We start from the raw sequence: 23,911 nt of genomic DNA, 5'->3' as shown, positions 1-23,911 counted from the left end.
AACCTTTGCAAAGTGTCTAGGTAAAAAAAAAAAAAAATAATAAATGAAGTAAGCGACCAGAACTTTCTGAAGCGTTCGGGCGTGTGTGCGTGTTTGTGTGTGTGTGTGTGTATATATATATATATATATATATATATATATATATATATATATATATATATATATATATATATATATATATATATATATATATATATATATATATATATATATATATATATATATATATATATATATATATATATATATATATATATATATATATATATATATATATATATATATACACACACACACACACACGCATCCATGCTTGCACTGTACTAGGGTCTTAGGTTACCCAGAATAATACTTTTTATTGCAAAGTCGCGTGCAAGTAGACTTTTCCTATATGGATCCTACCTGCAGGTGACTTACGGCAGATTGGATGGACAGGTGCACGCTGCGTGGAGCCACACCAGGTGGTCGAGGAGTGGCCAATGAAACTAATGCCTGCCACCGCTCCAGACCGAACCGGTTACAATTTAATTTTAATAAAACCTTACCATGCATTAACATGTCCAGCAAACCAGAGAATTATGTCGAAGACAATTGGAATGTCATGCAGTGTGTGTGTGTGTGTGTGTGTGTGTGTGTGTGTGTGTGTGGGCGGGCTGGCAGGACTTAGGGCGTCGAATGTGTCCAACAATATTTTACTGATATCAAGAGGAAAAATATCCTTTGAATAGATATGTTCATATGTGGATGTGGTTTATTTGATATGCTAACTTAATGCATAATATGCAAACGACCTCCACCAGCACTTCACAGTTATAAGTGAAAAAAAAAAATGTAAAAAATATCATGCATATTAATCTTTGTTAACATTTTTGTGGAGCAGATGAAGGGCAATTCATCTGGCGGCGTGATGAAGCGAGGCCAGGAAGTGTTCCCACAGGGATGGACGGACCCAGCTTCCTCCCTCAGCGTCAGCACGTCCGTCAGGTGCCGCGATATTACTGGAGGTGCCTGAAGAGTATCGTATTTGCATAGAGACGCTGGTTAATATATACTGTTAATTATATTGCCTTAGCAAACTAGTCAAGAAATGAAAGTAAATTGTGCGGAAAGTCATTAGTTTGGGAAAACGAGCAGAGCATTGAGCATAAATAACGATTTAACGAGAGGAACAAAGTAGTACATTGGTGTGTTGCAGTGCTCAGCTCGGAAACTTTTCTGTAACAGCCTCCTCTGAAAATATCGAAAATATTGGTTGACAAAATGGATTGTGTGTGAGACATTTAACGAAAAAATAACCGTTATTCGTTGCCTTGATCCAGTCTGCAAGTAAACAAAGAAAACGTTTTCCTGTTAGAAGCGGCGTGGATGAGCGGAGGAAATGTCCGCGGCGTGTCCTTTGAAATGGACAAATTTTGCTTCAGGGCAAGCGAACCACGCAAAGAAAGGAAGGATGAACCATAAAGGAACACACCGTACATAAGCAGGATGAATTGGCTTTTGGAAGTGCATAGTTGAAAATATGAAGTGATCGGGTGTTGAGATCCCACTGCTGTCTCTTTGGTAAGTGCAATTTTTTTATGCATACGAAGTTATTTTTTCACCCAGCAGTGTTACGTCTCCCAGTCTTTGCTCGCAGTACAAGGGGCTGAAGGCGTTTGAAGCAGTTACTGAAATCATGGGCTGATCATGGGAGCAAAGAACTGGTGAAGAGGGGATAGGGAAGTTTCCTCAAATGCCACATCCCTGAAAAAAATCCACAGAATATGTAAATGATAGGCCAGTATAGCTCCAGAGAAAGAGAGGGAAGAATGAACTTGATATCTTAGCATAAAGCATTAACACATAGCGTCTCTGGCCTTTGCACTCTCTCTTTTTCTCACGCTTAATTCAGTCCTCGTGGATATTTTTTATTTTTTAGTCTTGTGTTTCTGCTCTTATGCCTGTGAGTTTCGCTTTATTTAAATTTTCTTTGTCCTCTTCCTGTCTCCACCGTGCACACTCCTCTGACGGGCCACGTGTCAGCGTTAAATGGTTGGTGAATACCGTGGGCGTGATGCTCCGAGCAAAACACGAAGTAATTACGGTAGGAGCATGACGTGACTAATGTCGCACCGTTACATGGAATACACCTTCCACATTTCGTAAAACTTAACATATCCGATTTCATCGTTAATGTAAAAGTATAAGTAAGTAATTGAAACGAGGGATTTTAAAATATCTGGGAGAAAAAATGTTACATTTCTTTTCCCTGGGATAGTCAAAGAATCGTCACTGGTTATTGTAGCTTCCTCGTGACAGAAGCACTGAGGCATCGCAGTTACATAAGTGCTGCTAGGGAAGCGGTTTGCCGCCTTGCCATTTTGTATTGCACCTACTTTGCGATGACGAGGGAGCTTTGAACTTTTCTCTTAATCACGTCGACACAGAAAAAAAAAAAAAAAAGCCCCACTCGATTAGAAATTGTGAAAGTGTGTGGATGACGAAAGTAGTTCCTGTTGAGCTTGTATACTGCGACTTTGTGTTTGTTCTTTATATATATCTTTTTATGTGTGTGTTGACTTTTCATTCGCACATTTCATATTCGTACGTTTAAAAAAATTTATTATTTCTTGTACAATTCTGTCTTTATCCTACATTTTTTATGTACATATATATTAGTGAAAATAATGAAGACAACACTAATTGATAGAGTAATTGTGCCGTTTTATTCTTTCTTCTCCACTTTTTTTTCACTAGGGTGATGATACACACACACACACACACACACTCTCTCTCTCTCTCTCTCTCTCTCTCTCTCTCTCTCTCTCTCTCTCTCTCTCTCCTTGGGGACACCACTAAGCAGGGCGGCGTGAATACTGAGCTTCATCCACTGCCTCATTCACTCACTCCATGGGGCCGAATCACCGCTGCAGCCCTGCAATAGTCCCTCAGCGCCTAGTCATTCGGGGCAGAAGACGTTCATAGTGGGGAGCGTCTTGGTGGAGCTCCTCTGAGGCCAATCACAGAAGAGAGGCTGTGGGGCGCGGGTGACTGGGGCCGTGGCGAGGGTGTGACAGGCGGTGATAAGGAGAAATGGTGGCTGCTGCATGATTAAGCCGCGCAAACATTCCGTCAAAGAACGATGATGAGGTGCTGAGTAGTGCAAGAGGGATCGGTGAGGTATTGGGGGTAGGTGCCTTCCCTCCCATTCTCTCTCCCAGTCGTTCTTTTCATGTTCTATCTGCCCTTCCTTCACATTTCTCTCCCTTTCCATTGTATGAGTTCTTGCCTCCCATCGCCTTTCGCACTTTTCCCTTCCATTTTCTCTCTCTTCTTTCCCTCAGCTCATCTTTCTCATCCTTCCTTTATATCTCTTTTCCTTTCCACCTGGTATTGAACCTGCCTCCACACCTATCTTCCGCTCCTCCCATCTCTTCTGTTTTTTCTCCTCACTATATGGAGAAAATTTATTTGTTGTGCATTATCTATTTTTTTATAAATCTTCATGCGAAAACTCCCTCTTCATTTATTGGCCATTTATTGAATCATTTGTAAGTGTTTATGATTTTCAGGCAGTTTTGTCTCGCCGCTTGTTTTTGAGTTTTTATTAGAACTGGCTGAGATTGGTCATGTTTTGCTCCATTATTACTTTTTAGTTTTACCACGTATTTATTTATTTATCTATTTATTTATCTGTTTATTTATTTATTTATTTTATTTTGTTTTATTTATTTATTTATTTATTTATTTATTTATTTATTTATTTATTTTTTTTTTTTATTCGTCGGTGTGTCCTTTACTAACAATCTAAACTGGAAACCTCACATCCCTTCTCAAGCCAAAACAGCTTTGATGAAGCTAGGTGTTGTGCATGCTGGGTATGCAGACTTTAAAAATAAAATGACAGCGTAAAACTGTTTTTTTTTATATTTTTTTTAAGACGAATAACTATAATTACAATTTGCATTAAAAAAAAAAAAAAGATAAAAACTTCGAGACTTAGTATCACTTTTTGAAATTACTTCATCTGGAAATGGGTGGAAAACATACACATTGCGTTAATAAATGCAAAATCTGCCTCTTAGCAATGAAGTGAATGACAAACATTTGCCAACCTTGGCGGATACGTCTGCAGGAAAATCACTGGTCTGTTGGGCAAACACATCATCACGGACTGCTTTGGTAAGATGGTAAAGTTGCAATGAGATTTAATGGGAGCTTTTTTCTTCTCTGTATACATTAGTTGCGTTCTCACCGTGTAGCTGTTTTGGTACTCACGTCTCATCGGGTAGGTAGAGGTAGGAGTGTTTAGTTTTACCGACCTTGCCTTTAAAAGTAGTAAAAAATGAAGTTAAAATAAGCATTTAAATTTTTCTTAAATGGCGCTAAGTATTTCGTTTTCCTTATTAATTTTACATGTCTGTATGCACGTGTACACAAACTGCCACGCCAGGTCGTTCTGAGAGCCGCAAGTTGAGTCGCTAATAGAGGAAGCTAATGTTGGATCATCGATCTGTAAGGAGCGTGCGTGTGACTGGAGGATTCTTAACCCTGTACTTCTTTCCTGCCAAGATTTGCACGCTGCGAGGGAAATAGCGTATCGACTAGACTTGGCAATGAGTTGCAATTTGATTATCTCAAAAGGGGTGAGAGCACTACACGTTTCACCCGCTTCCTTCCTGCCTCCCTTTGGCATCTTCTCTTGCTAGAAGGTGAGCGTGAAAGAAGATATGATTGAAGAAGACTGAGGCGAAACTGTATATACAAATTGTGAAAACATACACTACATTCATACATATCTGCAGGAGAAGTTCATGCACAAAGATAAAGAGAAAGACCGAGATTGACAAATATCCGGATGTGAAGAGAGTCCGATGTAAGGCACAAATTGCCCAAGACTGCAAAGTGGCGGCAAGAGCTGATTGCAACCCGTCCGAGGGATATATCGTGGCTCAAAAGAATAACCGAGATAAACAAGAACGGAAGAATATGTTGCTGGATCGGGATACGGCGGCGGCAGCATCAGCAATGGTAGCAGCAGAAGCGATAGCGTTATCATCAGCAGCCGGAGGAAAAGGAGCAGCGAGAATATCATCAGTAGCAGCAACAACAATAGCGTGAATAGAAAAAGGAGGAACAGGAGAAAGAGGAAGAAGAGGAACACGAGAAAGGAGGAGGAGGAGGGGTAAAAGGAGGAGGAGGATGAAGAAGAGGCGGAGGAGGAGGGGAGGAGGAGAGTAATGATGTTTCGGAAGAGGAAGATATATAGTCGGCAGGGTGCTGGCTGAATGCCGACGAAAACAACTCAACTTGCCACGAGAAGATATCACAGACATATCGGTCGCGCGCGCGCGCGCGCGTGTGTGTGTGTGTGTGTGTGTGTGTGTGTGTGTGTGTGTGTGTGAGCGCGCGCGCGTGTGTGAAATTAGTTTAGTGAGGCAATCAACAACCGTAATACGTGGCAAAGAAATCGAATCCAGTCTCTAACAGGTGTCACACAAACCGTATTTTACCACCTCTTCAGCTGGGCAGCGTGCACAGGTGAGTAGAGAAAAGGACGGAGTGGACAGAAGCATAAAATTACCCTCTTAATAACTTATTTCCTTTACACATGCCACACGCACACGACCTCTGACTCATCTGTCGTCAGCTATCCATTACTCTCTAACTCAAATGACGCTACAACTGGAAACACAACGCAGTCAGCAATACCAGAGTTCCATAAAGATAAACTCTCCCAGTGTCCATAAAGAGGAATGGATTGGATTATTTGGGGTATTTTAAGCGACTCTGTTGTCCTCACTAGTAAATGCTTTGCTCCTTTGCTTTGTTAAGAGCTTACACTCATTTACCAGTACAGTTGTATTGTATTTTCTAGCGCAGTTCACAAGAAATTCATGTTGCATTCATTGTTATAGAAGGCATTTGCTTGAAAGCCCTTTAAAATTTAGCTCAATCTGGAAGATATTTGTGAGGTGTTAGCAGAATGTTTTCGATATTTGTCTTCAAAATGTGGTAATATTCCATAAATCTCTAAAGTTTTCATATCGTTGACTATAGTTTGATAATGCGCCACGTTTTTTCCGCCTCGATAAAACACTGCACAATTGACCTTTTATTTCTGACTGTAATTTGTTTGAACGATCGAACTTTCGTACCAGAGAATACCCGTACAAAGTTTTCTGGACGGCAGATCACGTAGTCGTTGGGGAGAACAGATTATTCTGCAGAATGGTCTAGGTCCCAAGCTGCTGCCTCCATCCGTTAGCTTAATGCCGGAATATATCAAGTGATAAAGCCTAGAGCAAGCAAGGACTTTTGAAGCATAATACTTAGCATTGCTATTTTTCTATAGATTCAGTTATTGGACCATTTGTTTTTACTTTTCTTCTAGAAGGAGTGGCTGAGACACAAGTAAAAAAAAAAAAACACGAAAACAAGATAGGTTTATATATTTACACAACTAAAATATCATTACTCGAATTAGATAGATACCTTACTGCGCTGTTTCCCTTTCAGTAAATTACCCTTTTAGTCGAGCAGGCATGAAAGGACCCGGCAATGATCCCTTCCATTTCTCGGAAGCTGAGAACCCCGTTACGGCCAGAGTTTTTTTTTTTTTCTTTTTCCGAGAACGGGATGAAATAAAAGTAAATCTGGAAATGTGCGTTTGCTTGTTCGGCCCTGAAGCACAAAGTTGCCTGGTGCTCTGCCTCCTTACTCTCACAACGCAAATGCAGCGCGCGTTCTGTGCTACCGTGCGGTGCTCCCTGGGCTAGTGAAATACTCAACGAGGGTGGAATGTGACCTGCCAGAGTAGGGCAAGTCCTTCCGAAGACTGTCGATGATCCTGCATTATCATGAAACAACACTTGCCTTCTCTACACGCCGCATAAACTGGCCACTAGTGGCGCAGTCTCAGGAAGCCTCCAACCAGCAGCTAAAGTTCCTCCGTGTATTGTGCTCACTTGTAGAAGCGCCTCTACTGAAGCCACTTGAATGTCATTGTTGCCACCACAACTGCTGCTGCTGCTGCTACTGCTGCTGTTGTTGCTGCTGCTGCTGCTTCTGCTGCTGCTGCTGCTGCTGCTGCTGCTGCTGCTGCTGCTGCTACTACTGCTCTTGGTGATGTCGAAAAATATCACCAAGCCGTTACGTTTTCTCTTGCATTTAAGACAGAACATAAACAAATTTTCTCTCTGTTCATGACGTGATCAAAACTTGACGAATGCAATACAAATGTAATTAGTTTGGAGTTTTCTCTGTGAGTCCGCAAAGGGATAGATGAAAAGAAGATGTTACTTATTTATTCATTCATTTATTTATTCATTTTCCCTCAACACATATTAAATATGAATCATGGATATACCAAACATGGAAATACAAAGGAGCTGCTTGTATAAATTAACATTTTTAGGATGCTGAACTACCACCACCACCACCGCCCTCACCAGTACCACCAGCAGTAGCGGCAGTAGTGACTGGGAGGGCAAGGCGTCGTGGGATGATTGGCTGGGGCGGAGGAAAAGGGTGGGTCACAAATTTCACTTTCTTGTGCATGGATGTAGCAGCAGCAACAACAGGAACAGCAGCAGGAGCCGGAACAATAGTAGCAGCAACAGTTAACAATATTTCGTAATAATTGATAAGTTATCGAGACATGTTAGAATTAGTGTAATTTAAGAATCCTGTATACTCGTTGAATAGCTGTAGTGCAACGTTTCGCTTTCAATATTGCTACATTAATCACAAGCTGAAATATATTTACACATATACAAAAAATCTTAATTGAAATTTTACTTCGTCTGGCTTCGACTAGCCAGAATATTCTTTGCCGTATGTAAACTTCACATTAACAAATATACATAAATACTTGTTACTACGTATAGAAAGAACATTCATACCTAACACACCAACAGACTCACCTACCCTTCCCCACTACACACACACACACACACACACACACACACGTACACAGAGGCACGCACGCACGTATACGCACGCACTCATGTCAGCGTCTGGATGAACGATGTATCTGCCGCACAAGATGTCTGCAACATGCACAGTCGCCGTCGGATTCCCAGCGCTGATTGTTTTCTGATATCCCATAAATTCACGTTATGCTGTGATATTTCGGCCGATGAAGTGATAAGCCCGAAGTCTTACGTTCACACAGAAAATAGGTGCGTTTCGTTCTCTGGTCTTATTTATTTATTATTTTTTCACCCTTTCGTTTCGCTGATTTGCATGTACGTGATGTTCAGTTAATTCGCTTGTCGTGACGCTTACAGTTGAGATTCCGTGACAGTTTCCGCCGATCATGTCACGTAAGGAATTCCATCGAGGCTGAAATTTTCTCCTCGTCGCCTTGCACCGTGATTTGACTTTAAAATCTTTGTATTTCATTTTTCAGATCCAGTGGACAGCTGCGAGTCGTGTTGCGCCGGTGTGTGAGAGGTAAGGGGAGCCCAGCTGTTTGTAGTTACGGTGTCGGTGCTGCGTCACGTTTCACTGTTAGGAATGTGACGGTATGTATATTTTCCTGCATTTTACATTGTTATTTATCTCTTGTAGTTCTTCCTTTTCTTTCTATATATTCTGTAACATAAGGGTCGGATCCACAATTGTATCTTGTTGATTTTCTGCCTTTGTGCATATCTCTACCTTTTCCGTAATTCTTATTTTATCTTTCATAATTCTTCCTTTTCTTTACATTTTATCCTTTATATTTATTTTGCAACTTGGCATCGTGTTCACAAGTGTATGTTATCAAATTATTTTCCTTCGCTGTAAAAGCCATCTATTGTTTTTCATGCATTTTCTTTTTTTTCTGCTAAGCTTTACTTCTGGAGAGAGATACTTGTTGACTTGTTTTTCCCAGATATTTTCCTCTTCGGCTCCTCCATCCGCCACGCAGGATTCAAGTGTGCTGCCTTTCCTCGTTTGCTCTGTGTAACATGACATAGAAACAAAACTTTTCGAATATTCAAACAGGAATGATAGAGGACGCTGAGAATTCCAGTCTCAACCCTATATTTTTCTTTCATCTGTAGGGTACGGTGCTTATTGATTCCTGAGAATTATTTTTCCTTTGATACAGAGTAAAAATCTCGCTGAGTACTAAATAACAGCAGGAAAAGTCTATACAGAGAAATTTTGAGTAAAGATGCTTTCATATTATCAACAGCAGAGACAGTTTAAAACGCAGAGTAAACGTGTCTGGAGTCAGATAACAGCGAGGTGAGGTTGAATTTCAGAGAGAGCTGGAGTAAAGGTGCTGGTATTCAATAACAGCGAAACGGGATCAAAATAGACAATGTTGTTGTGAAGAAGCTTTACACTAAACAACAGTGCGAAGAGTAAAGCGAAGAGTGTAGAAATTGTAGTGTTGGAGTGAATATATGGTGTCCTCTTGTCGGTATCTTTACCACCTCACATTTTCAAGCACCATTCCCCCAGTAGCTTACTCTCTTCTTGTATTCTTTTCCTCACTACTTCATGCATCAAAATTCCTTCACGTGAAAAAAAAAAAAAGGCTTATCAGGTTAAATCTCTATACTGTAATTTTCCTCTGCCCCTCCACTGCTCCGTGCATTATTTACCTCACTATTTTCCAAAGATTCCACGTATGAAACTTAGACAAAATTGCTTGTAAATCAAGTATATTCTGTATATGATAATTCAACTTTCCACGCCTGAAATATTCCGTGTTCTTTTGCATGTTTTGTTCTCGCACATCAAAGTTAATCCACGAAAAATCAAGATGAAATTACGTGCGAACGAAAATATAATCCTATACTTATAATTTCCACTCAGTATTGCACATTATAGTTCCCAATCTCTTTTTTTTTATTACTATTTCATTTTACTTTATGTATTTATATATTTATATATTTGAATATTTATATATTTTATTTATTTATGCATACATTTATTTATTTGTTTATTTATTTGTGTGTGTGTGTGTGTGTGTGTGTGTGTGTGTGTGTGTGTGTATAGTTGTGAACAGTCCACGTATGTTCAGATACTCTAACATATTTCTTTCTCCAGTGCTCATAAAAACAACAACATTCCTCTACAACTACCATTATATTTCTATTTGATATACAACATTTTCCTTGACCCAGTATCCTTGGTGCCCGTGCCTCTCTTCAGTCTCGTCTCGCTCTCCCAAACATTGTCAGGTTTAATTGTCTTTGCTCTGCACTGTTGCCCTTCGTTATTTACACAGAACTCTGTCACTTGCCTGTTACAGTTAAAAAATAATATCTATCCATTTGTGTACCTGTCCATATTTGCCTATTGCTATCCCTCTCTCTTCCTCGTGTGTACCTCCGCGTGTGTGTATGTCCGTGTGTGTTTACCTATGTTCACATTTTAATTTATCTGTCCATTTACATGTTTGTTCTCCCGTGTATGTGAGAATGGATTTGTCAGTATTATTGTATTTATGTATTAAACACTTACTCACTCTCTCACTCACTTATTACACACAAACACACACACACACACACACACACACACACACACACACACACACACACACACACACACACACAGACAGACAGAGAGAGAGAGAGAGAGAGAGAGAGAGAGAGAGAGAGAGAGAGAGAGAGAGAGAGAGAGAGAGAGAGCTTGGTCATGTTGATTGGCCGGCAAATTCATATCTTCTTTTTGAACAAAAATATCCCCGCGTATTGACACTCTCGTTTCCGATATTTATTTTCGATTCCATTAGGGTCACATTTCTACATCCTTCCTACCGGGTAATCACACTCGTCTTGTTTCCACGCCGACACTTTGGTGGTGTGTTGCTGCGGCCATATCATAGCCAGACTCTACAATAGCATTATTTGTGACGCTTACCGTTTTTTCTTCTTTTTTTTTATTGTTACGCATAAACAAAGAGAAAATTACATGGATGAAATACCGAGAGCAGTGTGAAATGGAAGCAAGGCTAGACATTTGCTACACTTGACCAGAGAGAGAGAGAGAGAGAGAGAGAGAGAGAGAGGTGTAGCATTCCATGATCGGCAAGGTCTGTAGGAGCACGGCATCTCGGCACGACGTAATATCACAAAGCACTTTCCTTACACTAAATGACGAAAATTGCAGGTCTCGACTAAGCTGCATTACACTGCCTACAAAAAAAAAAGAAGTTAAATATAATATACATGGCCGCGCGTAACTGCTCTTTTTGGTGGGTCTGTGAAGGACAGGTGTTCCGGCAGTGCTTTAACTCTGTTTCCTGGATGCTGAAATGCTGACGTCAAGGCTTTACATTATTACCACCTCGGCATAAGTGTTATACAAATTGTCATGGTTTTATAAAATGTGTGTGTGTGAGAGAGAGAGAGAGAGAGAGAGAGAGAGAGAGAGAGAGAGAGAGAGAGAGAGAGAGAGAGAGAGAGAGAGAGAGAGAGAGAGAGAGAGAGAGAAGGAGGGAGCGAGGGAGAGAATCAATATGTTATAAATAGATATGATGGTACAACACTCAGGCAACGTACATATTAATGGGCTAATTGACAACATTGTTAACAGGGATTAAAAGCAATGCATAAATACACCCACTAATGGAGATAAACAAGGAAATGTAAGAGGAAGAATGGTAGACAAATATGAACAGATTTTTTTCATGCAAGAGGGGAAGTGTCCGAGAACAACAAAAGTGAAGAAAAGGTCCACTGGGGTACCATTCTTAAAGGAAAGGTGAAAAGGAGAAGATATACAAATGAATGTTGTCTTTTACAGTAACAAGCAAGTGAGTGTGTGTGTGTACAGTACAGTGTGTGTACAGTACAGCAAGTACAGTGTGTGTTATTGATGTATAAGGACGTGGAGGTTGCGGTGATGATGAGCAACTTACCATTGAAAGAAGCAGGACTACGGATGCGCTCGGCTATGACGCCAGCTCTGATCCATTCATACTAATGAGTCCTCGCCCACAGTGCACCTCATTTTTACTTCCATCACATCACATATCTTTCTGATCTTCTTCCCGACGCATTGTGCACCGAGTAATCATCATAAAGCTTCTGCTCATACACCTGAAAGCCGGAGAGTTTTTCATAACACTTTTTCCCTAATTTGCTAGTACTTTTTTTTTTTTTTGATTGAATTGGCTTTGCTTTAATCTCAGTGAAATAAGTTCTAATGCCTTTCTTTACCTTACCTCACTCCACCTTCATTTATCTTACATCACCCTAACTTATCTTACAGTACCTTACCATACCTTATTTATTCTCTCCTACCTTCCTTTCCCTTCCCTTCCTTACCATACATTCCCCTACTATTTCCTTCCTTTGGTTAAATTCCCATAACTTCCATAGTCTTATTTACATTCTCTTACTTCATCTTACCATCTTACATTCATTCCTGTGTGGTACTGTGCATATCCGATATTTCAGAATACTTATGTACTTAAGCCTTTTCTGAGGAATTAGTTCTTCATATTGGTACATTTTTCTTTAACCTTCACCGTTAGGCACATCCATCACGTGACTGGAAGTTTCTAAGACTCTTAAACTGACGTATCTTCCTCTCTTCCAGTCCATTCCCTGGCGTCTGTTCTCACCTCATTACCTCTCCTCCTCCTCCTCCTCCTCCTCCTCCTCCCCCTCCTCCTCTTCCTCGGCCTCCTCCTCCAACGTACGTTTTTCTCCTCTTTTCGCTCCGGGGAACTTTTCGGGGCCTGTCCAAGCCCTTACCTAACTCACATCTCCCAAACTTTTCTATATATATTTTTCTTTGATCAAACATTTCTTGTGTAAGTCTGATAGTTCTTTCATCGTACTTTGCATATATTTTCTCTCCAAGGTATCACTCGGTGCACCTTTCACAGCTCGCGTAAATATGCTGCCTTCTTTTCTACTTTGATGCCTTGGAGGGAGATGGTGGTGATGGTGGTGGAGGTGGAAATAGTGTTACTTAAATGGTGAAAATGAAGAAATGGGGAATGATAACTAGAAGGAAGAGGAAGTGAGGAAATATTCGTATGGAACGACATCTGTCTTTATCTTTCACTACATTTCACAACATTATATCTTACTGGAAAGCGTCATTTAACGTAATTAATGTTAATGCGCTGCCAATTAGTTATGTCGCCTGGTCTCTCTCTCTCTCTCTCTCTCTCTCTCTCTCTCTCTCTCTCTCTCTCTCTCTCTCTCTCTCTCTCTCTCTCTCTCTCTCTCTCTCTCTCTCTCTCTCGCTCTCTCCATGTAGCCGAACCACTGAACTAGTGTTAGGATGAGGAAACATGTTTTAAGGTCAGTATGAGCACACCAGCTGACACACGGATCACATGATGAACAACAAGGACAACACTGAGACCAATGTAGCGCACAGGAAAGAGAGGCTGTCACACACACACACACACACACACACACACACACACACACACTACAGAATGATGTCGATTTTTATATATAACTATTGCCTATGTTGTTCAGTCGTGTGTGTGTGTGTGTGTGTGTGTGTGTGTGTGTGTTCCTGTGTGAGAGTGTGTTTCATTAATTACTTTGTGGTAATCCTTTACTATATCATTTTCTATTCTCTTAACGCTTTTTCCAGTGTTCCCGAAGCCACTTTCTGTAATACAGCAATACCTCCCTGGAGTGTTCCTCGATTATTTATTTCCGCTGCTTTCAAAGGAAACTGTACTCGTAATCTGTGAACACCAATTTATTCTTTCTGATTTTCATTGATTCATTTATTTTGCTTTTGGACATGCGAATGGACACACACACACACACACACCCACACACACACACACACACACACACACACACGACTGAACAACATAGACAGTAGTTACGTATAAAAATCCACCTCATTCTGTACTGTTTGTGTGTGTGTGTGTGAGTTTGATATATATATATATATATATATATATATATATATATATATATATATATATATATATATATATATATATATATATATATATATATATATATATATATATATATATATATATATATATATATATCACACACACACACACACACACAGACACACACACACACACACACACACACACACACACACACACACACGTCATTAGTTGTCAAATATTCGTAAAGTTACTTTTCATCTCATCTTCACATTTTGTGAATTTGTTCATAAAAATGAATTTTACTCGGAATTACGCTTGCACTCAGTCAAACAAATTTAGTTTCTAGAGCAAAGGATCCTGGCATATATATATATATATATATATATATATATATATATATATATATATATATATATATATATATATATATATATATATATATATATATATATATATATATATATATATATATATATATATATATATATATAGAGTTTTTTTTTATTTTGTATGTTTCAAGTTTGATCATGTTCCCTTCATCACTCATTCTCCTCTCATTCTACATTGCCACTCGTCGTTGACTTTTACGAGCATGTTTTGTTTCACTCCCGGCGTTTGCTGTGTCAATAAAACCCGCTCTATATTAGGAGACCAGGGCACCTTCTACTTATTTTCAGTGAGTGTTTTATGCCTTTCCGCTGCTCGAGTTTTAGGACTCAACTAAGATGAATAGGACATAGAAAAAAAAAACTTTTATAATATGTATTACATTTCTTTAACTGTGTATTGGAAAACAATGGCTGAATGTTGCGTATGTGTGTATAGTACTCTGTATTTGTTTTTATCTCTTCACTCACACGCACTAACTTGAGCTTCATGTGTGATCAGAGGCTAAAATAAGTCAGTAAAGTAGTGAGTGAAGTTAAAATGTGTAAAAGAAAGTAACTTAGTATTGGAGACAAATATTGGCACGACGGGGGAATTTTCTTTGTTTAGAGTGCGAACAAAGCTTTTAGGGAGCTGCTGACGTGTTCCTTTTGTTTCACCTTTCATTGAACCCTCGGGAAGCACGGACTATACTGCGAGTGGGAAAGAGGAGAAAGAGGGAAAGTAGGAGGGGTTGAGGGGATGCTGGGGTGGGTGAGAAATTTATCTGTCTTGTGAATTTCATGTAGCAGATGTGATTGCCGGTGTGGAGTTTATTGTGAAGGAATAGTTAAGTAATCTTCCTCCCGTTTCGCGGAAATTAAAAGTGGAATTTCTTGCACTAAGTGAAGTCGTAAAAATTCTTAGGAGATGGTAAGCAATACGTGTGACAGACGGAGACTTTCGCAGTGGTGTTGAATAAAAGTAATTTTCTTCCTTGTAACATTTAGTCTTCTCTGGCTTGTCAAGAAACTCCTAAGAATAATATATAAGAAGTAAGAGTCGAGTCTTTTTCCTCCCATGAGACTATTTTATTTTCATGGAAGTAGGTGTTACGGAAATCTGGAACATTTCAGCACCCAAGACTTGTTGTTGAAACTAATATGTAGAACAGTAGAAGGCAAGTATTTTGCTTGACTGATATGAGAGAGAGAGAGAGAGAGAGAGAGAGAGAGAGAGAGAGAGAGAGAGAGAGAGAGAGAGAGAGAGAGAGAGAGAGAGAGAGAGAGAGAGAGAGAGAGAGAGAGAGAGAGAGAGAAGGGGGGGAAGCTGCCATATACACAAACAGGCAAATAGACGAATCCAAACAAAGGGAGACGCAAAGACAGACAGCCAGTTACAGGGGAGGTTGTTCCGCTTTTCCGTAATTGTTTGTTTCTATTATTGGCGGCGCCATGTTTAAGAGTTATCATCGTGTCATTAATTATAAAAGAGAAATGGGCGAACTAGGTGTTTCGTCCTAATTCATTAATGTTGGCGCCTTTACCTCCAGATTCTAGCTCTATGCCGATGACAAATTATTCTGTGTTGCACGGGCGCGGAAACTAGTAAATGTAGTTGCTCGCTGGCGGTGGCTGAGCATTAATCATTTCCTTGTCATATCCCGCTGTGTGGGTGGGCGTGAAGCGTCCCGCTCCGCGCAGTCAGCGGGAGTGTGGAGTGTACGTTGAGTGGAGGTGTGCTCGCGGCCACGCCGCCCTCTGTTTCCTTCCCAGCCTTCTGACACGTGACGTGAGATGCGTCTAGCATGTCAAATTTACTTTCAGTGAGGATGGAAGCCTGTCTAAAACATGGTTACTTTTGGAAGAAAAAGTCAGCCTGATGAGAGATGCCTCACTTCAGAGCTCCTCACAGTTTTGATACCCATTAACGCATTCAAAGGATCAGGCACGTGAGCCTCGCGCTCCGCCAGCCGGCTCCATATATGAATCCCTCACACTGCCGCGTACATGGAAATAATTTCACTTTAATGGACTTCTCTGCTTTCAAACGTGAAAAAATGGACTTTTTGAGCAGAAGTAATTACATGGACCAGTCGCTGGCCTCCCAGTGAGGCGCGGCGCACGGGGAGAAGCAGCTCGTGCCGGCCTGCTGGGAATGGGGAGAGGGAGGAAGAGAGAGGCTGAACCTAGAAAACTCAGAAATTTGTCGTGCCAACTAAATAAATCTACCTTCAAATTGGCTTTCCTCTGAAGTTTCTGGCGATCATGCACCTCCAGGCATTTCCTCTGCTCCATTCCGCAGTCCCGTGCCTCTTCATTCTTCGCCCGTCTATCGCTTCATTCCACTTCACTACGTCTCTCTCTCTCTCTCTCTCTCTCTCTCTCTCTCTCTCTCTCTCTCTCTCTCTCTCTCTCTCTCTCTCTCTCTCTCTCCTCCTTCTTCCAAGCCTCACTCCTCACTACCGTTATCATTTTCATCGAACAGATATTGTCCACGCAAAGCTGTCCTCTGTTTTGTTTGTTTATTTATATATTTATCTATTTATTTATCTATTTGTATCGGATCCCTTTTTCTCACCATTCTTTCTAACAGTGTCATTTGTTTTTATTTCTGTCCATGAGATCAGAACTCTTCTCCACCTGAATCTTTTCATTATTATTGTTGTATATGCAAATGTTGATCCTCCTTGAACTTTTCTAAGCATCTCAGTATTGAGTGATTGTCTTTTTACTGTATTCAATTTTGGTTAGGTATAATCCCATCAGTACTGACACATATTACTCGTGCAAGTGCCACTCTGTTTTTTCTCTTTCATTTATTAGATGATACATTTATTTATTTGTTTTTTTCATTTATTTATCTATTTTTTTTTCACAATCTGCTAGTTTCCCTTTCTTGCTCACCGCCTTGCAAGATGCTGCCCGGATATGTGTCGACAATTCCCTGTTCAAATAATTCAAGTGCCTTTCAAGGAACCCTTCTCCCCTCCCGTTTCTCTTGCCTGAGCTTCCCTTCCGTTATTTCGGCATTTACATCCCCTGCATTATGATCATATGGTCGCCTACGTTTTGCGGTTCAGCTGCGTCTCTCTGGACATTTAGCTCCCCTGATTCATAATAATTTACCTAAAGACTGAGATTCAAGCCACGAAACTGTCAGGGAATCATTACAACATCCACATCATTACATACACGACATGCAGCACTGATTAATGATGAAAATCGTAATTTTGCTTTGAGAGGTTTTTTGTAAAGTTCTTGGAAGCGCCATCCGAGGACCAGTCTCCTTTGTGCTCATTTTTTCTCTAACATTACGTGAACCAAATACTGTACAAGCACAATGATACCGGTTCATTAGTATTGAGCCTCAGTTGTGGGACGAAGATACCTCTCCAGCTCACCTCCAGTATTCCCTGGGTCAGAGTATAGAATAACAACTTCGCTTTTAATGATGGCGAAAAAGTATTAATGAAATCTCACACTGAGAAACTTGACGCAAGTACAAATTGGAAATGATGTGAGTTGTGATCCAGCGAATGAGACTTCAATCTTTTTTAATTATTTTTTAATGAGCGTCTAGCTGCAGGAGGCAGGGTCGACACGTCCGCTTGGAGTGTGCATTGCGGGGCCACGAGTCGGTCTGTTGGGGTGTAAGTGAACTGACAACTCGCGAACTAATATTTGTGGACTTACATGCATCAACCAAATAAACATAATTAAAACAACGAAATATTAACCCAGGGATGGTAAGAGAAGGCAAGATAGACCTAAGTGGAAAGATGTTAAAATAGGAGTTTTGCTTGGAATGCTTAAAAGAGAAGGCAAATTGACAGAGATGACTGCAGATGAATCAGAGGCTGACGATGATTTATGAGCCTCAAATTTCCATGAAGAGAATTACTTTCTATCAATAGTTCACATGGCTGTGTGGATTGCCAGGATATGTAGGATATAAAACTTATTTTTGAGGGTATTTGTGTACAAATGTTCGATATCTGTACTTCATTGTTCTGACGTACAAATTTACCATAGATCACGGTATCAGATTCAAATAAAAATATTTAAAGTTTCTTCGGAAAACTTTAGTTTAATATAGTAAAGTAGTTCTTTACATTTATTGCCCAGAAATGTTTTATGAAAGGTAAAGCTTACTGAAAGCCTAGAATTTCAAAGAGGTGGTTGTTGCAATCTCTCTGAATAGTGTCGACGACAGAAAGAAATTTTATAGTGAGGTTGGAGGATGGGAGAACCACGACGAAGAGAGTTTATTTTTATACCAGAAATGCAGTGCGTAACTATGAAGCTCAGGCAGAGTAGGGTAAATCATAAATTAAGGAAAAATGTGAGCGGCACAGAAAATCAACCATTTGCTATTAATAAGAAGGCGTTGTGGTAATTGTTGCGCTAAACATATTAAAGAAAGCAAACGTCTTCTCGCTCAAGCACAACCACGAGCAGAGAAGAGAAAGAAACATCATCGAAAATAGTTGATCAGTTCATAAGGAGTGCTTAAAGTGTTTCTCTAGGGATATGAAAAGAAAAGAAAGCGAGTGAAAAAAAAAAAAAATGCACATAGTGTAGCGTACAGCAAAGAAGTAACAGCGTGGAAAGGATTTTGTTTGTATCAGTTTCTGTGTGAGGATAAGAAGGGCAGTACATATGACGTGCAAATAAGGGCATGGGTGCATTAGGAAAAATTGGAAAGGTGAAGAAATGAGTACGTATATCGTTTTTCTTATTTAATAACATGGGAATTTTTAGGTTACAATTCAGTCTACATATCCTTTGTTTTCAGCATTGTACTTGAAACCAAAATTTTATATATAATTAGTTATAACGTCATTTTAGTGGTGGTAGGGAAATTCAACGGGGAAGCTTATTTTTGAACGCTGTTACATTCAGGTTTGGGGATAAGAAAAAACAGTACAAGTGTAGCAAGCCAATAAAGGGACACTATTTTCACCCAAAGCTGCAGGCTAGGGAGAGAACCATGCCACAGAACAGGAAAGTGTAGCCTTCAGTGGCCCTGAGACTGGTATTCATTTCTGGTCTGTACCTTCAACTTTCATCTATACAGGTTCAATGAGAGAGAGAGAGAGAGAGAGAGAGAGAGAGAGAGAGAGAGGAGAGAGAGAGAGAGAGAGAGAGAGAGGAGAGAGAGAGAGAGAGAAATGTAATATAAAGCAGGGTGGTCAACTCTAATATTGCCCACCTTTTGACTCGTCTCCTGCTGTTTCTAATTCCACGGCGTTTTAGCGTGAAACATATTAGTCCTGCCCGAAAATTAATGGCGGTAGCGGCCCGGCAGCGTGTGTCGCCGTATGAGTTCGGTATTTCTCGGGGACAAAATTAAACTGAACCTGACGAAACCCTCGCCGCTGAGTTGCACAACCATCGCTAATTGAATTGACTGGAATTTTCCTATGATTATATTTCTTATTACTGCTCTACTTAATTCATGTTCCTTGGTCTCAGCTGAAGGTACGTGAAGGTTGAGGATATTAGGGATGCGTTCCGTGGTGGTGAGGTTGGTTTAATGTTTATATGTATGTATGGGTACACATTGGTTTTCGGCTAAATGAGATCTGTACGTGTGTGTGTGTGTGTGTGTGTGTGTGTGTGTGTGTGTGTGTGTGTGTGTGTGTGTGTATTCAGTTATGCAGTGACGGTGTAAAATATTGTCGACATAACGATAAATTCGATGAAACACACACACACACACACACACACACACACACACACACACACACACACACACACTAATGCCCGCGTAATTTTAATCCATTAAAGTCAGCATGCGATTCATTGCTGAAAAGGTCAGTACATGTAAAATACTAAGTTTTGTTCTTTTCTTTTTCTTATTTTCTTTCCAGCTTACAATTTACAAATGAGTTTATATCTCATGTAATATATCTTCCACGTTAATGCCTCTGCTACTAATGACGGAACACCAGTCTTGCAATTAAAAGAAGGGAGCTTGTTATAATCATCTGTTCAACTTCACAGTCTCGGTAATGGCAAGACTACTCGTATATTTTTTTTCCCACAAAGGACGCTTTTTTCACCAGAGCAAATTATGTGGACATGTCAATACCAACCAACCGTGTTCTCGTAATAATAATTTTTCAACCATGTCGCTAATTCCTGACGATGCTGCAGCCACAAAACCGCGTGCAAAATTACTGACTACACCTACGAGGAGTCCTCTAGCAACAATAATAGCAACGTAACATACAGAAATTGTTTACAAAATTCCAGGAGCTTTTTTTTTTTCAGTAACAGTATTGTATTTAGAGTATTACTGGCAGAGAATCGCAGTACCTCGCTTGCGTTTCACAGAATGAAGGCAAAAGTGTACGACGAACCTGCTGCATTCTGGAGGTATTAAAGACTTGCACTAATAAACACACACACACACACACACACACACACACACACACACACACACACACACACACACACACACACACACACACACACACACAACACAACACAACACAACACACACACACACACACAACACGACACAACACAACACAACACAACACACACACACACACACACACACACACACACACACACACACACACACACACACACAACACAACACAACACAACACACTCACAAACACACATCGAGTGGAAAATTTTATAAATCAAGATTATTTTTCGGGAACATTTGCGATAAAAATGAGGGACCCACTACTTGTTGGAATCACAATATTTTTTTATTAATTTTGTAATTACGGTATCATGAGAAGCTTCCTGTGTTCCAGTACCAAATAAAAGGTAATTTCATTTTTAGTTATAAATCATGCATGCAAAATTATATATATATATATATATATATATATATATATATATATATATATATATTATATATATATATATATATATATATATATATATATATATATATATATATATATATATATATATATATATATATATATATATCATGCATCTGTTTGAGATAATTTAGTTTATATGTGTCAGAGGTTTTAATACTTTTTAACTTCTATGTAAAAGAGATGCATGTTCATAACGCTTGACATTATACTCTTGCGAATCTTTTGTGTATCAAAAAAGGAGATATTCGCTGAAATACTTCTAGCCGTTCCCGGACAACAATACAGTAGTATGAATAAGAGGAAAACATGGTCTACCGTAGTTCATAATTAATGAGATGTTTGTGGTTAACAAGTTTTTTTGTTTTCTACGTTATTCTTACGCATGTTGATGGTTTCCTTCTTATATTGTTGATATGATCTCTCCAGCTCAGTTTGTCATTTATAATGACTTTTAGATATTTAGCTGAGTATCTCATGATAACACATTTTAGTGTATGTATTTAACAAATACATTTTTATCTAATGATAAGTTGATAAACAGAGACACAGTTCAGAATTATATATAACAAAAACAACAAGGAACCAAGTATATATCCTTGTGGTGGTGGTGTTGGATGTGAGTATAATCTGATGTAACATCATTCAGTGTTGTAGGCTGCTATGCACTGAAATCTATTGTTTAGGTAATTCTTAACTAGTTATTGTATTTTCCATTGATTCCACAGTGGTACAGTTTTATCAGCATTATTTTGTGATCTAATGCTTCAAAAAAAAAAAAAACTTGTTAACGGCTTTTCATCCTGAAGATTTTGCAGGACTGTATTTATTTACTTCGCACTAATAATGGAGGAAAGTTTTCCCTAAAACTAAATTGATGTTGAGAAATTCTCTCTGTCCGTTAATGCGCGACTCTTTCATACATTGTATGTTACTTAGACAGGGTAGTATTGATATATGTCTGTTATTCGTTTACATGTTCGATCTTACCTCTTTTTATAGATAGGAAATATTTTTGTAATCCTCCTCCCTCCTCCTCCTCCTTCTCCTCCTTCTCCTGCCTCCTCCTTCTTCTCCTCCTCCTCCTCCTCCTCCTCCTCCTCCTCCTTCTCCTCCTTCTCCTCCTCCTCCTTCTTCTCCTCCTCCTCCTCCTCCTCCTCCTCCTCCTCCTCGTCCATTCCAGCTCGGTCTTGTCCCTAGCAGTCTGTGCTCGATGCGAATACAACCTTTCTCCTCCTTCGCCGTCCCGCCACCCGTCAAGGTAATGAGGGATCACAGGTTTCTTCCACCTCACTGCGTTACATCTTTGCCGAAGATTTATTGGTCCTGTGGTAGAGGAAGGGCAAAAAGTCCATCAAACAAGTAGGGAACGGCTGGAAAGATATGCAAATTTTATACGGGCAAAAAATAAAAGTTTAAATCTTCAAAGCTTTTTTGAGGGCTACGATGGGTAGGTCGTGAGTGTGTGGGTGGGTGGCTGTCAGAGGGTAGGGGCTGAGTGGGTGTGGAGATGGAGAGCCGGAAGTAGCAGAGGATGTGAGGGAGAGGAGTCATCACATTAAATCCCCGAAGCGCGTAAGTTCATCTCTGGGCTAATAGATTTTAATTACGGTGGGAGGCGACTTAGTGTTGATTAGTGAAGCGGCTTATGGCGACCCTACCCCCTGCTCCTTCTCATTTCCCTTAATGACGCCGCCACCGCACCTCATCCAGCCTCTCTGCTTGTCACCTCATGCAACAAACCTTTCTCCTTGACTCCTAAGCCTCCCTGACTTCCTTGACTCCAACATTCTCTTTAGCACTCATAGTTTCTTCGTCCTTCTTTCTTTTCCCTCTCTCAGTAATCCTCCTTCACTGCCTGCTCACTAATATCCTCCCCATCAACCTTTCTCCTCAGTACTCCTCTTATCCTCCCTACCTCACCACTTCGCCTCCCTCATCACCAAACCTTCATCACCGCGCAACTTATTTCACTCCCTCCTTCACATCTCCCTGACCGCGAAACTTTCATCTCTCCCAAACCCACCTATTCTCTCTCTCTCTCTCTCTCTCTCTCTCTCTCTCTTCTCTCTCTCTCTCTCTCTCTCCCTCTCTCTCTCTCTCTCTCTCTCTCTCTCTCTCTCTCTCCCTCTCCACACAGCCTCCCTCATTCCCCTCTCTCAGCCATTCAATATGAATAGACTGATTTAATTGAATAATCTTCAGACGTTTATATTAGAATCTGAAATGAGGGAATGATAACAAAGGTGTCGATTATGGTTTATGAATGCATTATTTCCCGAATGTGGGAATGTAACATTTAGAACTAGCGTATATATTGATGCAAAATTGAACAAGGAAAAATGCAGCTTTACCTATAGAAATAATAGTTAGATAGACACAATAATATGAAATTTCCACATACTGCACTTACTAAGTTCTGTGATATGTAATTTCAGCGCGCTACTTTCGTTACCGGTAAAAATCACAATTAATTGCCGTGGTCTTTTTGGAAAACAATGTACCTTTAAAGAGCAGCACGGGGAATTGAATTAATGTTATGTGTGTACTAATTTTAACAGTGGAATACAAACCCGGTCAGTGGTCTAGAAGATAAGCTTCATTATCAGTGACGCTAACTGTAGCACGGTCAGTTGGCGCGTTGTTGTGACAGTATTGAAATATGCATGGTGATTAGCTCAAAATACATGTCATCATAATAGGAGAGAGAGAGAGAGAGAGAGAGAGAGAGAGAGAGAGAGAGAGAGAGAGAGAGAGAGAAGAGTGTGTGTGTGTGTGTGTGTGTGTGTGTGTGTGTGTGTGTGTGTGTGTGAGCTGTCCTTCGTGTGCACCTGTTTAATTAGTGACGTGTTGGTGAGTGGGCAGCAGCAGCAGCAGCAGCA

The 23,911-nt window shown here is 40.0% G+C and overlaps 1 long non-coding RNA gene across 1 annotated transcript in view; it reads left to right on the top strand.

Moving 5' to 3' along the window:
- LOC135114450 (uncharacterized) overlaps positions 1-23,911 on the top strand; it is a 151,837-nt gene that overhangs the window by 67,545 nt on the left and 60,381 nt on the right. The window contains exon 2 of the long non-coding RNA XR_010275505.1: positions 8,393-8,436. This is a non-coding gene — a long non-coding RNA (uncharacterized LOC135114450). The remainder of the gene's footprint in view (positions 1-8,392; positions 8,437-23,911) is intronic.

The sequence above is a fragment of the Scylla paramamosain genome, chromosome 27, assembly GCF_035594125.1.
Source record: "Scylla paramamosain isolate STU-SP2022 chromosome 27, ASM3559412v1, whole genome shotgun sequence".
In the NCBI taxonomy this organism is placed as follows: Eukaryota; Metazoa; Arthropoda; class Malacostraca; order Decapoda; family Portunidae; genus Scylla; species Scylla paramamosain.
This window is presented reverse-complemented; position numbering and strand designations above follow the sequence as displayed.